This window comes from Poecile atricapillus, chromosome 2 (assembly GCF_030490865.1).
Source record: "Poecile atricapillus isolate bPoeAtr1 chromosome 2, bPoeAtr1.hap1, whole genome shotgun sequence".
In the NCBI taxonomy this organism is placed as follows: Eukaryota; Metazoa; Chordata; class Aves; order Passeriformes; family Paridae; genus Poecile; species Poecile atricapillus.
In genome coordinates this window covers 67,035,840-67,053,276 of record NC_081250.1, presented here as the reverse complement: position 1 = coordinate 67,053,276, position 17,437 = coordinate 67,035,840, and the positions used below count along the sequence as shown (strand labels likewise).

General features: G+C 40.4%; 1 protein-coding gene across 4 annotated transcripts in view; it reads left to right on the top strand.

Annotated features, from left to right (window-relative positions):
• FARS2 (phenylalanyl-tRNA synthetase 2, mitochondrial) overlaps window positions 1-17,437 on the top strand; it is a 244,530-nt gene that overhangs the window by 217,966 nt on the left and 9,127 nt on the right. The gene's annotated exons all lie outside the window — the stretch shown is intronic.

The following is a 17,437-nucleotide window of genomic DNA, read 5'->3' as shown; positions in this document are numbered from 1 at the left end:
CTGCTGAGGGCACGGGGCTGCAGAAGCATCGCTGTTTGTTTCCAGTTTTACCTCTGGTATCAGCCTGTCACAAGGAATTGGAGGTCTCTTGGATGCCTTAATTTTCAAACCTGCTTCAACCTTGTGCCTTCATTTCCCCAATTAGTCTCTGGGGAGAGAACTGTGAGAGCTGGTACAGTCATGAGTCTGAATATGATTCAGACATGAACATTTCCTGACCTTATGGGATGAAATGTGGGCCCCAGAGAAGTCAGCAGGATCTCACTCTTGACTTTGCCAAGATTGACGTTTCACCTGTGATGTCTGCTGACAGCAGAGAGAGCGTGGGCCTTTGAAGGGGGAGCATCTGAATATGTACATGCAGTGTTAGTAAGACTGATGAAAATACAAAATGCCGCTGAAATTCTGTAAGCCATCAAAGCAGGGACACATTAAGGATGCCTGGGATATTTCAGAACACCCAACTGATATGGGAGATCTGTTTCAATTGGCTTCTGAGTCACTAGAGCACCTCAGCCAGCTTTGTCACCCCATCGCTGGCCACAGAAGACCATGCACGTGTAAGTTCATCTACCTGTGAAGAAGTAGTGTGAACTGCCCTGTGCCAGGCACTGTCCTGTTGCAGCTGGATTATGTCTGCTCCAAACCTGGGACTGATGCTGCAATCTTGGGCACCTCTGCAATGGTCTGTACTGCGGATGTGCCATCTATCAGAAAGATACCTGCAAACAGCAGCCCTGGGAGGGGTAATAAAGCTTTAACGTATTGGAGAAGGAAGAAGGTTGAAGCAATATGAACCTGTAAATTGCAGCAAGATGCCAGGATTTTTGAAGGAATCTCAGACTGAATAAAGTGACTGTGCTGATAACGAAAATATATAATCCCATGTGAAATTCAGCTCCCGTGCAACCTACAAGCCCTTAAACCTTATTTTAGAACAAGCTAAACTCATTGCAGGAAAGAAGAGCAATGACAGCAATAAAATCTATTGGGGAACATGGCTTAAGAGGGATAAATGCCTAGCAGAAAAGGAATATTTTGTAGATGTCAATGAATTTTAAATATACTTTAGGAACAAATTGTTGTTGATGGCCTAGGAGGTAGGACTGCTGTAATTTATGACTTTGACATGAAGAAGGATGCTACATAACACAGTAAATGCTTGTATGTGTAGGTAGTTCTGCTGGTGTAGGAGTTGTCTTTTCATCTCACTGTCAGTCCTTAAGGAGAGCTATTTCTTTGCTGAAGGCACATGTCCTGCACTTGGATTTAATTTCCAATCTGTTTGGTTGTTCCCACATGGCTACCTGTTCTGTAACTGTTATGGTTCTATTTTATAAATTGTGGTCATGTTCCCCTTATGAGAAACTGTTTTCATAGCTGGTCCTTGCATCTTAGTGAACATCAGGAAAAAACATCCAAGCAGCAGCAGTTGTCAGAGATGAGAAAATGCATGAGACATGAGGATGAATGAAATGTTTTAGAACTGCTCAGGTAGGGGAGGAAACAGACAACAGGTGACATGATAGCAGAATGTAAAAATAATGAATAGTGCAGAGAAGGCTTGTTGCATTCTTGTACTTACTGATTTGCACATATAATGCATCCAATGCAATTAGAAGGCACCACATTCAAAGCATTTAAAAGGAAATCTTTTATGACAGAAGTTCATAAATAATCACTGACACAATAATCTCTTGAGCAAAAGAGTTCCAGTGGGTTTGTAAGCAGTTTAGACTAATGTATGAATGAAATCTTTCTGCTTTGGTACATAAGCCCAGTCATTAATGGATAGGAAAAATCTTCCACCATTGGCTTGCTATCAGGGAAATATTCTTTATTGAGCTTGGAACAATCTTCTCAATGAACCAATATTTGATCCTTGAAAGGACCAGGGGGCTCTTGATCCATTTTACAGCACTAAGCCATCTGTTCCTATAAGTTGCTTGAAGCTCAGTCCCCATATTTCACCTCCTGATATTTGAGAGTTGTTTTCTGTGTCCTTGCAAAGCATTAATTTTTCAACTCATCTGCAGATTTCACTCACCTGACTACTTCACCATTAAAGAAATACGCAGTTCTTTTTTGAAATTCAGATTAGAGAGCTAGATTAATCTTAGGGTAACTTTTCAGTAATCAATGCCATTACTAGAATCACTAGCTAGGTTGAGGATGTTCAGGAAAAAGCTATTTTTGTAATAGATTAAAATCTGTTGGTTGAATGGCAATTGCTGAAGTAGCAAATTAAAGTGTTGGCATTTTGTTGCGTAGTTGATATGGAACCACAGATTAATGTGATGTGAAAATACTGGACAGTGCAAGGGTACAGACTGAAGGAAACATGGTTGCAGCTTCCACATTATTCTGAATTTAGAGCCAGAGCCTAAAGGCATCTCACTGCAGCAGTAGAGAATGGAATCCCTCAGAAAGGGCAAATAGGCCTTTCAAATACCAAAGCATCTGCTATATGGAAACAAATAAAATTTGGGGTTTCTTTCCAGCTCAAAAATACCTTTTCACAGAAAGTTCGATTCATTCAAATACTTTGATTTTTAGCAGTACAAGGAAGACATTATAAAAGCAAGTCCCAAAGAGGACGCTGAGGTGATCAGGGGTCTCAAGCAAACCACTCATCAGCAGCTGGGGTGGTTCAGGCAGAGGAAGAGAGCTGACATGAACCAGAATGGTCTCGAGAGTGTTTTAAAGCAGGAGTTTTCAGCATCACTGCTGCAGCTGTCTCTTCTCCAGTGTTACCTTCTCTCCTCTGGCACTGCTGTGGGATTAGAGAGGCTGACAGAAATAGCTGCACTGAGAAAGGGTGTTTGCTCCAGCCACCACTGGGCTCTGTGAAGGCCATTAATACAGCAGAGATTGCCTGTGCCTTTTAACCCCTGGCATGTTCTGTCCCAGAGTTCTGACTGCAGGGTGCTTCCCAGTGAAAGGATTCTCCACAATTAGGTCCATTTATGAAAGCATGTCTAAAGGAGGAAATATGGATCTGTATTTTTAGACTTTAGCACAGAAAATCCTGTGCTGTCCCTTCCCTTAGAGAACAGTATGCCATCAGGAACATGATAGGATGAGCTTTCCTTTTTTCCCTGAATAGACTGCCAGTGAAGTTGGAGCACGTGATCCCCAGTGCAACAGTGAAAGAGAAGTTTTGAAACATCTTTTAAAACTTTTTATCCTCACTTCAGGAGCACAGAGACGTTAAGAGATCACAGAATAATTTTCCTCATCTAATTGCAAAGATAAAGTTTCTAAGTGACTTTTTTGTCTCTTTTAGTTCTTCTTTAAATATGAAAAAGTCTGTTGGGGAGTTCCCTTGGCCTAAAAGGGAAAGGGATTGGCCATTTTTTCTGGCTTTGGTGACAAAGAGAGGCTTATGAAAATAGCTCTGGTATTTCAAAGGGATTTTTTTCCTGTATTTTTTTTTCTTCCATTTATTTATTTATTTATTTTAATTTATTTTTCTTTCCTTTGTTCATTAACTTATTTGTTTGGGGTTTTTTTACAGTGTCATGGAAGTGTTGAAAAGGCACTTGCCCAGAGAGTAGATGTCACCAATATAGTTTAGCTTTGACTAGCATGTAAATGTGACTCCAGAGTTTTCATAAATGCCAGCCTCATTAAAAGGACATTCTTAATATCAGTAACTACAACAGCTGAGCATTTAAAATGCAACCTGAATCCTGATCTATTTTCCTTCCTTAGCCCTTTGTTTCTTGTTGGGTTCATAAAAAAGCAAACTGACTAATCAGAGGTAATCTGTGATTGAGCCCAACAAATCCACTTGAATTGGTACCACTGCAAACAAAGTTCTCCCCTGGTATATCTCCCTCAGTGGTATTTTTGTTTTACAAAGAAAATATTAACAATTAATTAACAGTTTTTCATGTCCAGCTCCAGGTCTGATCCTGTGAGCTGATACATACATTCAGCTCTTGGTGAACCTAGAGGGAGGGAGAGGAAGATGATGGTAAGTTGCAGATCAGATTCTTATGCAGAGTATGCACAGTGAAAGTAAATTCCACATTCACACAAAGTAAATTCTTCCTGAATAGGAATAGGAATACAATTATATTTCTTCACCTAAGTATTTAACAAAGATGATTTTTAACAGCATGGAATATGTTAGATAAACTTTAAGTGCTAATAAAAGAACGCCTCCATTGTGCAGAAGGTAAGTCCAACATATGACATAGTAAGAGTCCTGAAAAATAGATATTGCTTTATTGGTTAGGTTTTCAGTTTTATTTGTAACTCAGCAAAATACATTTAAAAACCAGTAATTAATCAGTTAACAGCTTCATTTGCAATGTGCTTTATATAGTACTTTTTCTGCTTTCCCATTGAATTTGTATGTAGGTTGATTTAGTGATTTTTGTTTGGACCTAGCCAATGTCTGCTCCAATTTACATCAAGACAGTCATAAAATTAAAACAATAAATAATTTGTGTGACAGATTCTTTCAATATTAGCTCAATTCTTGCTCTGGCTTATAAAGGGTGATATTTATTATAAGCCTAAAGGGTATGGAATTAAAACCCATATGAATTAGCAGAAGAATCCAAACCAGCAGTGGAAGTCGATTTCATAGCATGTGTGCCTCCTTGCATAGCTAAGTAGGAAGGTTATGTCATTAGAGCCAATAAAACAGATTTGGGATAGATGGCAAGCAGCAAGAAAAGCATGCTGAACATCCCTGTAAAATATATTCTTATACCTAGGGTCTGAAGCACAGGAAGCAGCCTCCACAACTTTGTGTTTAGACTTTTTATCCCATTGCACACACACTAAACTAATCCAAACAGCAAATTATATTCCCACATTAACTGTCCATTTTCCCTCTATCTCCACAATAAACTCTGGAAAAGTCTTTCTGGTGGTCTTCTAAAAGAAAAAATTGCTGTCTTGACACAGAAAGCAATTTAAGTCAGGAGCCTGCTACAGAGCTACTTGAAGGAGGGAAGCAAACACTTGTGAAAGGGCTCTTGCTGCCAGCACAGTAATGGGGGTGGCTATTGCCTGAGTGAATTTCATGTGAAGAGGGAATGACTGGAGGTTGGTTTTTCTCACATTTTGAGATTAGGGTTCCCTAGATACCATGTGGGTGCAGGACTCTGGGCTTGGCCTTCCGCAAAGGCCAGATTTTAAACCCTGGACTGGGATTTTGAGAGTTTCACAGGTGGAAGGAAGATGATTTATGCCTCTCTTTGGAGTTGAAGAGCTGGCTAAATCACCATGCTTTTCTCCCTGTCTTTTCTCAACAGGTCTATTTGATTTGATTTTGTGCTTTCACACCTTGTTCTGTGAGAACCGGGAGTAGAGACAAAATTCACATTGCAGGAATTTAAATTCAGCTCTTTTTGTATGGTTTTTGCCTTTGTAAAGGGCTGCACAGGCTTTGAAATGCCTCTCTCTCTCTACCTTTCTTGCTGCCATAGTCTAAACTGTGTCCTGTGTGACATTAAAATGTGCATTCAGTGCTTCTCTTTCTCTAGTAGAGGTAGCAACCTTTGCAGAAGAGGTTTTTTGTACAACCTCCTCCTCTGGAAAACCAATACAGAAAATCTCCAGGGCAGTTCATCAAAATAAATGTATGAAATCTTCAGGCTCTTTTCCCAAAAATAGGCCCTCCTCTATGTGCACACAGACGTGTTCCTGTAAGGAAATTTTCCAGAGACATATCTGACAAGCATTTCCTTCTGTGCTTCATGTAATGAAAATCTTCCGCTTCGTTGATTTGGGATCAACAGTTCTTGCTTTAAACATGAGCTTGGACTTGTATTCCAGTAACAGAATATTTTCATTCTGGGTTTTGGGAAGCACCTTATGCAGGCAGGGAATCTTAAAAAGTCCTGCAACACCCACATTTGACAAGTCTGCCTGGAGTCATTCAGATGTTCAGAACTGAAGTTTGCTTCTTTTGCACCTGGATATAGGATCATAGCTTCTCAAGGCTCCTGCTAAAGAAAAGTACTGAAGTTAAAAATTTATTTGCTATTTAAGCTCCTGATCCTGTAGTAGTTGTGTGCCTTTTGAAGGAGTACATGTGTAATTCCCCCTCACAAAAAATACATTCTGCAGCTCTGTCCCTGCAAAGGAGCAGGAGGAAAGCCACATGGCCGCCCACTCCCTTGGTGTACCAGAAAGAAAGAGAAGCTCATGGAAAGACCAAAGCCTGGTGGTGAGCTAATCTCAATATCATTTGATTTCCTCTGTTCAACAGAGGAGGAGCTCAGTCCAGTCCTTCAACCATATCCCTCTTGGATTTGCTCCCATTTTAAGACTTTATGGTTACTAGCGTCAGAGAGTGCTTCAAGTGATCCTCAATACCATCACTCATCTCCCTTATCAGTTTACCAACTTTCATCTGCAAACTTTGTGGTGTTACTCCTTCTTTCTCGAGTGCAGTCAGTGAGTGTGCCCTCCTACTTAGCCCTTGTCTGATTTTCCTGTGACATTACAATGGTTTATGTTATGGAATACATGGATATAACACTTAGGTCTGCTGCTTGCTCCATAATTCTGCATGTTCAGCTTTAGGGTTGGGTTCTGCTTGTCATGGTGGTACTGGGCATCTCATTGACTTCAACAAAACCATGCTAGTAGTGAGGTGATGCTCACTATATATATATACTATATTTGTGTATGTATATGTGGGGCTTTTTTTGCTTCCCACCTACCTTTCTTTTGCACACTCCCTTCCTAAGGGAATTTCATAAATAAATTACTGATGATCTAGGCATAGAGAAGCAGACTGAGGAGTAGGATTTAAAAATAGCTTGATGCCTGTAAAATGGATCATTTTCACAGTTAAACTATTTTTGCTCTTGTCTCAGAGGAATGTTGAAAGTGGAAGGAAAATGTTTTTGCAACAGAAATTATTGGCAATTTTCAACAAACACAAAAGTATTGGAAGTACTTGGGTTTTTTTCTTTCTGAATTCTACCAATGTGAAAGTTAAACCAAGATGTACAGTTGTTTCCTCAAAATTCAGTTTCAATATTTGTATGTGTTCTTTGGGCTCTGTTATTTATTTGGAAAATCACAATTGTCTCTTTAAAAATGTAAATGCAAATGGAAGATCTAAATAAAAGGCTTGCCTTGCCTGTTGAAAGCCTGTGCATGAGCTGGTTTGAGAACAGGGAGCAGTCTAACACAGCAGTACAGAACCTGGCACAGGCTGCAAACTTTCCCAGGAAGCAGCAGGGCACATTTACTGTGTGTGGGCATCCCCACGCTCGCCTGTGCTCAGTTGTTTAATCATGACACTATTTTGTGATTGCTTAATGGCTGTTGCATTTTGGAAAGAAAGCACAAATGAATCAGATTCTCTCATGCTTCCAGCCAGACAAACATCCCAAATCCCACAAACTTCTACTTGGTGTCCCATGATTCTCTGTAACTATGAGGAACAGAAAAAGAACTGCTTACAAAATAAATGTATTGCAAAGTGAATCCAGCTCAGTGTTCTCTTGGCTTTCTTATGGGTTACAGGCTAGCAGTATCATTCACATTGCAGTAACTCACACGGAAGTTTTCAGTCAAGCTTAAGAAAGGTCAGGTTAAGATGTTCAAGCACCAGTCCCAGGTGGCACGCACTGAAGACATCACATCTTGTGTTAGAAGTTGCTTTGGAGAGCCCAAGGCAGGTAGGAGCTGAGCTGGCAGATTCTCTGCAATTGGCCCTGGAACCGTGATCTTAGACTATGCCAAAAACTTGTGGGTTTGTGTTTTGATTAACTGTCCCCAGTCTTCACTTCATTTCATGCCATCCACGGTGTTACAGCATCCAAATCAGGGGATTGATTTAGCTGAGAATCTGCCCTCCAACAAAACAGTAGGGTGGGAGGGTTGTGCTTCAACTGAGTGGGGATTGTTTCCCTGCACAGCCAGCTGTGTGGCCACAGAGCAGGTGTGGTGATGCCGCAGGAGTGAGCAGGGCAAGAGCTGCTGCTCTTGCAGAGCTTGCTACCTGTTATTTCTAGTTGAAAGGGCTGTGGTATTTGCTGTGGGAAGAAGAATAGTCCATGGCTTTGGAGGATGTCTAGCAGGAAAGTCACACAGATACCCTTTATCTTCTCTTGTAGATTGTCCTTTCCATGCAAAAACAATTGGTTGCTGCCTTTCAGTTTTGCAGGTAACCTTTGAAGGCATTGCTGTATCAAAGATTGCAGTTTAGATTAATCATATCTTTGTTTAGACCTACCACTCCTTACACCATGATGGATGAGGGACGACAGACTTTTTTTTACCTGTTGAGATTGAGGGTGACAGATCAACTGCTAGTCCCTTTTCTCAAGTCTGATAAACCACCTGTCCAGTCTGCCCTGTTGTTTCACAATAGACTGCTTTTTTCTGTATTGAAATATCTGAGAAGAGAACATTTAGACACACAATATATTACTTCAATAAATATATTGAAAAGCATTTATGCACAGTTTTACCGTCTTAATTTCCTGAGGTTCATAGCTGGAATTTTGTCTCAGTCTGTGTTGCCATGCTGCTAAATTACCTTCCAGAAGCCACATTGTCCAACATATAAGAGTTGAGTGGTCCTGCAGGAGGACTACATGTATTGACAGAGATGGTCCTGCACATGGAATCTAGGTATGTCAAATACCTGTATTTCATTCTTCAGGGATTTCAGAGCCCTTTATTTGTATGGAAGTTTCTATTGAATTGAGCTTCTTAGGAAGGCTGAGTGAAGTTTCTGCATTTCTCTTCACATGCAAAGAGGTTAAATGATTCATTAAATGACATTCAGCAAGTCCTTGTCACTCACTGTCCTACTCGGCTCCACTTCCCCTTCTGATACCTGCCATGGTCAGAGATGTCTGATGTTTATCAGAGATGAATATGTTAGTTTAGGCAGGCGATGCTGCTATAAATAAGGTGTGAACTTGTAATTGAAATTGATCCCATTTTTGTGGCTGAATGAATGGCCAGCTCTCTGCTCATCTGCATAGCCTGGAAGTTCTCAAATTCTTAAATATTTTTTACAGGATCCACTTTATGCTAATGTATAATGTATTTTATTGTATAGGGGGAATGGGTAGAGACATGAACATAATTTGCTTTCAGCAGTTCAGCTGACGAATGGTAACTCAATAATTCTCTGTAGCTCAAGCATCACAATATGTGAATACACTTAAATGGATCAAATTCATCTAGATCGACTTGCTCTTCTGTGGTATTCTGTTTGAAATATGTAATGGTGGAGGCTCTTCCATTTATCAGAGGTCATTAAATGGGTTGAAAAGTAAAAAAAAAAGGGGATGTCAGAGTCCTTTGTAACAAAGGTCCATAGTAACATGAAGCTAGAAGAGAGTGCCAAACACAAACTCTCTAAAAGAGATGGAGTTGTGAATCCTCTCCAAGCTCCTGTGCTTCTTGGTTTGTGTTATGTTTCCAGGGGGTTACAAGTGAGGGTGACCATGACGTTATTACCTCTGTGCTGAAAGTACTTCTTGGTTAGTTTTACATTTCATTTCCTTTGAATTTCCCACAAACCTTTAGTTGGCTCCAGGTACAGGCTTCACAGCTAAATGCCAGCAAATGGCAAGCCAGAATGAAAGTAGAAGGGGAAAAAAAAGTGAAAAGCCAGAAAAAGAAGACTGAGAGTAGTTGTCACTTAAAAGAAAAAAATCCAAAACCCAAACTAAACCAAACCACAAAACCCGTAAGGGCTGTAGGGTGTCCATGTGTAATGGTCATCAATGTTGCACTGCTCATGACAGCACTGCAGTTGGGAGTAACACTGTGGATCTTTTGGTGGTGAATGTGCACAGACATCTTCAGAAGAAACTCAATTTATATGTAATATTGTCAATGTGACCTTTGAGGAAAATCTCTGAAGACGTGTATTTGTTACCAAATGTTCCTCCTCCATCCAGTTTGACCATGTTTGTCCCCTTCCTACATGCTGCAGAGCAGCTGCAGAGACCAGCTCTCCCCTTTCACAGCAGAGGGGGTGAGGAAGGTGCAGTTCCCCCTTGCTCCATGTCCTGCTGCTCTGTGCTGCACCACAGGCTGGTGCTCCATGGGGCTGGCTCTGTGCAGGGAGCCTTCATCTCCGAGAGCCCTGGCACTGCATCCCTGAGGTCCAACAGAGAGCAGTTCTGCCCTGCTGCCTAGGAGATGCCAACTGCTGAGACACTGAATATTTAAGCTGAACCCGTGGCTTAATACAAGGGTGAGAAATCATAAAAAGGAGTGCTCTTTGCTATAGCTGCCTCTTTCTCATGCAGTATTTTTTAAATGGCTGAATTCTGCCAAAAGATACAAGTTGCCTTTGAAACAATTTTTAAGTGTAAATGTGACATTTCCTCCACTAATCACACTTTCTTCAGATGAAAGATAATAGAGTTGTCTGACTAGCTCATCCCTGGGTCTTTGCTGGAGGAGTTACTCCAAAATGAATTAGATCTATAGTGGTGTTTTTAGAAATACTTTTCTTTTCTTTCTGTTAAGTTCTAAGCTGATTTAGCATCTCAGTTTGAGTGTGAAAATATTGTATAAGGTGGAAGATCAGTGATTTATATGTAGTACCCAGCATTCTCCTGCCCAGTCCTCATTTTATTTTGAGTTGATGTCATAGGAGATACTTAAGTGCAGAGAATGTACTGTATTTTTTTCTCAGAACATTAAAAACCCATGCCAATTTCATTCCTGCTAATTCTCAGTCTCAGGACAGCTTTAATTAAAATATAAATGACACAGTATTTCTAGTGTGGATAGTGTGTAATTGTGACTTTTTTATTTTTTTATTATTATTAATTTTTTATTCATGAAAATTCATGTGCAAGTGTGCTCATTTCCATCTTCTCTAACCAAAAGCAAACCACTCAATGCCTTTAGCCAGATGGATTTCAGAGCAGCCCAGTCTTATATGGTAATGACTCAACAACTTACTAAACCCAGTTAGCAGATTTATAGATCATGACTCAAAGTATCTCATAGTTAAATTTCGTAACAGTCCCACTTAGATTATCTCACATCCTCCATGTAACTGTTCATTAAAGTCAGTCATGCCTTCTCTCAGCAAAGGAGTGATTCACCATTAATATTTCTAAGTCTTGATCCCCACACCCTACTTTTTTCCAACCTTGCTGTTCAGTGTCCAAAAGCCACCAGTCAGCTTGGACTGATGTCCCACCATACAGGGGAAAAGTTAAAGGCAATGATTTTGAACAGATTAGTCTTCTAATCAGTAACTTCTTGAGCATTTTTGCTATGTTTGATGAAATACTGAGAATGAGCTTACAAACACCATCCTCCTTTCTGAAGATGTACATTATGTTTTTCAGAAGGGACAATTTCACTTGCACAGAATGAAATCTGTGCTAGAACAGAGGCCTTGTGAAGGACCCTACATACCTAAGATTGGCTCAGACTACTGACCTCAGGCTTATCTGATGGCAAAAGACTTTGCAGTGTTGCAAAGTTCATTGTCATAGCAGTTTTTGCTTACCTCTTATGCTGTCCTGAACACATTCATTCATTTCCTAACTAAAGTGGTGTATCATCATTTTTTAGAAGAGGACCTGACTGGCTGCTTCTGCTCATCAGTTTTAAAAACATTGCTACCGAGGGACCTGTCCCTCTTGTTTTGTGAAACGTCAGCTGAATCCTCAGTTGGCAGAAAGAGATGGCATCCCATTGCCTTCAGTGGGAATAGGTCAGGAGCTTTGACTCAGCAACTTTTGGGGACATCCAGACAGGGTTTTTTCCTTCTCCCTTATATCTGAGTCTCATTCTGATGTATAGCACAGTTTTACATGAACTTGGGGAAAAAAAGGATGATGTGCATTACTATTCACATGGATTCAGTGGATTACCAGCTTGTGATTTTAGCCCGTTTCCACATGTTTTTCCTGGCAGCGTAAGTCTTGCTTTGTGCTGTTCTCACTCCTGCACTGTGCTGGCAGTGTCTGGGGAGGCCACTCAGTGACTCAGATTGGGAATTCGGTCATTTTTCAACCCCATCAGCTTGCTCTTGTGGTTCATCACATGTGCAGCCACTGAGGCGGATGTGCTGGTTTAGGTGCAGTAGGGAAAATCTGAGAAGCACCTGGAGTCAGGATTGGAGAAGGATTTGTGCAAACAGCTCTGCTGCTCAGTTCTATTGCCTCACCCAGATATTACTGAAATGCTTACCCAGTTTGTGGAAAAGAAAGAAGATGCAGACTCAACCTTTAAAAAACAAAAACAATAACAACAAAACTGAAAGATTGATCCAACACAGTATGGATCTAACCATGGGCTTTGTAGGTGGATGCTGAGCCTCATCCAGATTCTTTCCATGCTTCCCTGTGGAGTTTCTGTGATGTGTTGTGAGATATACAGAATCAGAACTAAGATCTGTTGAGATACAGGAGACAAACTTAGTCATCTGCCAGTGCAGATGTGCCAATAATATAAGAAAGCTTTCACCCAGCTTAGGAGTGCTTATAAATGTTTTGACTATCCAAGCCCATGCAACCTGTGCTTTGGACAGGTGCTTCAACTTCTGTGATGGGTATATTACAGTCAGGGGTGAGATCCTTTTAACCTTTTCCCAAGTGGATGCTAAAGTAAAATCACAATAGCGTCAGGTATCTTGATATACTGTGGATGAAAAGTGTGTGGGTTTCAGGAACAAGTTCTGCAGATGTCTCTTTTTCTCTACTTTAAGCTGCTCAGCAATCTGATTTTACTGAGTTGTCCAAACTGTCTTTGTGTCTTCACCTTTTGGTAGAGACTACAGTGCAAAATGTCACGGGGTTATTCTAGTCTCCATCTTCTTCTCAGTAAGGTCTACAGCGTAATTTCTGACGTCTCTTCCATTTTAGGGAAGTATATTCTCTCACTGAATGAACACACATGGCACCTGTGTTGGTTCAGCTGTCTCTGTAGAGAGAAGGTGTCACTGGCTGGGGAGTTTGTCCATGTGAGTGCAGTGGAGAAACACAGTGGATGCAGAAGGAAACTTGAATAGCTCTGCAACCCTCTCAGCACTGAATGTCCAATAATTTTCATATTCTTTGGTACTATGTTTTTAAACATGTTAGAACACCAGCCATCCTGGCTAGGTGTGTCAAATTAGGCAAGGTAAAGAACAAACTCTGCTGATCTTAATGGAGTGAATCTTCCTGAGACACTTGGCAATGCAACAGTTCAGGTATAACTCCCTGTAATCTCAAAAGGAATGTTTCCTTCCTTGTATGTTACTGTAGTTCAAATGAAGAAGGTCTACAAGGTGTTTAAGATCATGCCACCAAATTGTTGCATCTAATGTATAATACCAGTCATGTCATCTTTAACTCTAAAGTCAGTAATGTAAGAATCATTTCAGTTTGCAATCTGAGTTAATGGTTGCTCTGTGTGACCTACACTGAATTCCCTACAAGTAACACAGATTTGTGGGACTGTAGTGCAGGAACCTGTGGCATGTGAGTCTTTCTGCTGTGATTCAGACTGCCATGTCAAGAATGAGATCTCCTTTTGAGGGGAAAGGAGCATATGCATCTTAAACTTGGTTAAGAGACTCTCCAGTTCAGGGAATAGTAGACTGCAGTGCATTCAAAAGGAGTATGTGCCCCCATTAAGCCATTCTTTGTTACAGTACAGGATAAGTCATAAATAGTGTATTTGTTCCTTGGCAACTTCATATTTCATGTAAGAACAGAAGAACACATATGCAGTGGCACTTTTATGAGATCAACATTTAATCCCTGAAAATGATTTAGTAAACATCAAGGATTCCCAAAAACTAGCGGTCTTATCAGTCCAAGGAAACTTGTGGAGGTTAACAAAAACCCTAGCTTTTCTAGCAGTGGCTAGGAATGTATCACAAAATCACAGAGTTTTCTGAGTTGGATATACATGCTTACATACGCATATGCTTACACAAGTAGATGGGGTTTTTACAGTGGTTTCTTGTTCTGTGCCATGGAAGGCAGCGTAGGTGGGTAAAATGAGGGGCGGCTCCTTCCTCACAGCTATTGTCTACATGAGGAACGGGCTCAGTAAATGAATACAAAACAGCGAGTGAGTGAAAATAGGAAAGCCAGGATAACATATAGGAATATGAGGGAAACCTGGCTACTTATTCAGAGCACTGTGTTAGAGCTCCACGAGTTGAGATTTCTATGTGTTTCTATTATGAGATGAACTGATCTGCAGTATATCCTAGGACATATCATTTCCTCTGTATTTTTTCAGTCTCACCACCTGCAACAGGGCATGAAGTTGATCAGCTTCTATGTCAGAAGGCCACAGTCCCCAGAGTGGGGCCAACCAGACAATCTTAGTTTAAGGATTGGTGTCTCAGATGTCTCCTAGTCCCTGGACTTCACAAAATTGCTTTGGGGTGAAGAGTCTCAAATAGGCTTGTTTGCAACATTGTTTTGTTATAAGGCTTTACCCTTATTTTAAGATGGTCTATGGCTTAATGTGAACTTGGAGAGTTGAAAGCAAAGGGTTAACCTCTTGATATAAACTCACAATTGTTTAAAAGAAGCAATGCAGTTCAGCCTATCAAAGGTATGCAGCATCTTCTGTGGCTGTTCCTTAGAGCTTTCCTAAGGCATCTCTCATCCCTGAAGCAAATGGGGCAAGCAGGTGAGTGACATTCTCCCTTTGGGATGCTGTCTTATAGAGTGGACTTTTCTGGGTTGTTTGCTTGCTCATTTGTTTGTTTTGTTGACTTAGGCAGTGAAAGGTAACTGAGCAGCACTTTGCTTTCCTGTGTGCTCTATTTCAACATTAGCCTGTAAGGCTAATGATAGAGTTGCTGGTCTAAGGAGGTTACATCACTTTCAGGGGATAAACAAACACAGGACATGTGTTAAGTTGGAGCTATAGGGAGCTATCTTTGCTATTCAAGTAACTTTCTGCATTTTAAAGACTGTTACATTATGTTATGCTAAAGAGTTGAAGAGTACTGCCACCTAGTTCATCCTCCTACTCCAAAACAGGATCAGCTCTACTTATAGAATTCCTGACAGACACTTGTATAACCAGTCCTTTAAGATTTCCAGCAAAGGGGACTCCAACCGCCTTTCCAAGTGAATTTTCAAGCTGAACATTGCTGCAATATGAGCTCATTACTTTTGTCTCCAGCTGCTTGTGAATAACTCTGTGCAGCAGCATTTTAGGTATTTAAAGCATGATCTCATGCTTTGTGTTCTTTAAGCTGAGCCACCTATATTCTCTCACTCTTGCCTTGTAACGTGTGTTGTCCATCAGCATCACAGGTTCACCTCCAGCTCATGGTCCTGTGTGGTCCGTAGATGCTTTGTGTAGTGCTGCTTTTCGCCCAGCTTTCACTTGGTCTGGTTGAACTGTGTCCTCCAGCTTTTGCAGTTTGTCAGCATTATTCTAACCTTGTCTTCAGTTATACTTAGTATTTACCCAACTTAACCTAACATGGCAGTTAACAAACACTTCTGCTGCATCACCTCTTCCATTAGTGAAAGTACTCCATCATCCAGGAGCCAGGTTGAAGAACCCTACAAGAATGATCCTTCAGATTTGGCTGAACTGGAGATAACTGCTCCCAGAAACAACAAATTATTGACAAATACTAAAGCTACTTGCAAGAGCACCTCTTTGTAGTAATCATCAGTATTGATCACCAGTTTTCTCATCCATCTACATGCAGTTCCCTCTCCAGCAAAACGTTTAAGAAGACAGATTTTCAATACCTAATTTTATGAACTGGATTTAGTATTTTTCTTGGTTTTTTCACTTTTCATTATAATGCTTAAATTTTTTTCCTAAAATGTTTTGGCTTTGTCTGAAATTACTTGCAGTTGCCAGTGGAACATATTTTGTGACATATTGATCTTAGACCATTTTTTCTTAGCTGGTTTATCTCATGCGAAGATGCACATACCTACACATGCACCTACTCTCCATACTACTTCCTGCAATTTATCATTTCACTTTTTGACTATTGATTTATTAGTCTGTTGTCCCTTTATAGTGGAAATTAGGTTGTTTTGGCTATATTTAATCAGTACATCTATGTTTTCTACTTTTTTATCTTTTTTTTTTTTTTTTTTTTTTTAATTTCCATTGTGTTTTTACAAATAATTTCACAGATTCACAGAATAATCTGAGTTGGAAGGGACCCACAAGGAGCATCAAGCTCAACTTTTAACTGAATGGCCCATACAGGGATCAAACCCACAAACTTGGCATTATTAACACCATGCTCCAACTACCTGAGCTAATTAGCTACATCAGAGTTTTACTGGGGAATTAAAGTAAAAGCAAATGTTTCAGAGTTTCTATGGATTCCTAGCTTTGGGGGATTTTCTCTATTTCCAAAAATAAGCACTCCAACTTTTTTGAAACATTTGGTACCTTACTTGCCCTCTGTGAACTCTCAAAGAAAGCTGATAACAGCCTTGAGATTTCTTCTGCTCATTCCTGAAGTGCTTTAGGGCAAAGTTCATGTTTTGGACAATTTGAGAACATTTGGTTTACTCTGCTGCTCCCTGTGAATTCCCTATTCTGGGCTGAGATCTTATTCCTTCTTTGTTGATACTAATTCCTGCTAGTGGGAGGATTGCTTGGCCTTTTTTAGTAAAGTCATAGCAAAAATGGTATTTTGATCTTCCTAGTGTAATGCCTCAATAGCTTGCTTTCCTTCCTTGGGTGGCAGACCAATAGTTCTGTTTTACTCACAGAATGATGCATTTCATTTTGTGCCCTGACCTTTTAATCTTCATGCCCACAGGGTGTTTTATTGCATGATGCTCATATTATCTCACTGTAGGAGGTGTGCACTATGCATACTTCCTATCATATACACATTTTTTATTTTCATAAAGAGCAACCATAATATTAAGGGGGAAGCATGCCAAGCATGACAGCTAGAGTTTTCCAAATGAATGCTCATTTTGACAGCTGTGAAAGTTTTGGCCAGTGCACCTCATTGGCATATGTTGTCATCTTTTGGCTAGTTTCAATAGTTCTGCAATATTTCCTCCATTGTTCCATTCAAAATAACCAGGAAAACCTGACCTACAAGATCCAGACTCTTTGTGTCTCATCGTGGTCCAAATGTATTACCTGTACAAATGGGATCTGGCAAGAGAAAAGTTTAACAGCCTGACAGTTTTCCAGTGTGTTAACAGTAGTTTAATCTGCTGGCCAGTAGCTCTCCTTACTCTGAGGACCTCCTCTGAGTTGTCTTTCCAAGGCAGCAGCTGTCAGAAAAACTATGAGAACAGGTTTCTTGTGGCTGTCTGTGTGGAACCACTCTGTCCTCAGGGAGGGAAAGTGTTGGATTTCTGCATCTCCAAAACAAATCCAGTTAGCCAGATTAAGGCTCGTAAAACCTGACAATTCTAAGAGGAAAAATAACTTATGAACTGGAAGGACACAGCAAGCAACACTTGTTGCAGGTGGCTGCAGGGTTTTCACTAGCTTTGACAGA